This window comes from Aplysia californica, unplaced genomic scaffold (assembly GCF_000002075.1).
Source record: "Aplysia californica isolate F4 #8 unplaced genomic scaffold, AplCal3.0 scaffold01456, whole genome shotgun sequence".
NCBI lineage: Eukaryota > Metazoa > Mollusca > Gastropoda > Aplysiida > Aplysiidae > Aplysia > Aplysia californica.
The window spans coordinates 42,953-43,818 of NW_004798726.1; the positions used below are offsets into that span (position 1 = coordinate 42,953).

Consider the following 866-nt stretch of genomic DNA (forward strand, 5'->3'; position numbering starts at 1 on the left):
CGCCACACACACAAAACAGAACAAATCAGTCCAAAGCCAAACAAAACTACAATCTAGATTGAGGAAACCAAACTTTTTCGACTATTCGAAACGTAAAGTCAACATTCGAGATCGTGCTATCCGATTACAGTGTGATAACGTTTTTTCTTTTCTTTTATACACGTATGTTATATTACAAGGCATGTTTTATAACTCTTGTTGGCTCAATATGCTCTATTTCTTCGACGGTTTGAGAAAAATGAGAGGAAGATCTATTGCAAGTTAACATCACACGCATTCTAATAGGTGAGACACTATTCGAACAGCTGCGAATAGCGAACAAAAATCATAAATATCGAATAGTAAAAATCGAACAGGCACATCCTCTGCCTCTAGTGCACAAACTACCACAAACTCCCGCCAAGACCAGGCCCTGTCGCTGGCCGGCCGGCCGCGCAAATCTCGCCAGACCGGATACAGGACTGGGTTACTACACCGTCGTCTGCCTGCCAGCCTGCCCGCCCCATCAGCGCCCGCGCGACCCCGCCAACGCACGACACAGTCACGCTAGCCTAGCTAGCAGACGACAAACAAAAAGGAAAGTCGATAGATCTAGCTCTTCATTCTCACTTCGGAACGCACAGCGACACACATTCAGTTTTCTGCACCCGACGACTTCTGTCTCCACACACAAACAGTCAAGTAAGTTGTTGGTTTTTCTACGTTTATTACCGGATTTTTTCGTTAATTTCTTTCTGTTTTTTTTCGTAAGAGTTTTACGGCACTTACAACATAATAAGGTCATATAAGTGCCGAAGATTAGAGGTGTTACAAGAGAGTAACAAACACAAAAAAGAAGGAGGGAAGATAAAAACGATAGATGTTTG

At 43.3% G+C, this 866-nt stretch overlaps 1 protein-coding gene across 1 annotated transcript in view; it reads left to right on the forward strand.

Annotated features, from left to right (window-relative positions):
- The first annotated feature begins 437 nt into the window (after positions 1–437).
- Positions 438–866, forward strand: part of LOC101854621 (calmodulin-like protein 5) — a 13,498-nt gene continuing 13,069 nt past the window's right edge. Inside the window, exon 1 of the mRNA XM_005112881.2 lies at positions 438–681. The gene's annotated coding sequence lies outside the window, so the exon portion shown is untranslated. The remainder of the gene's footprint in view (positions 682–866) is intronic.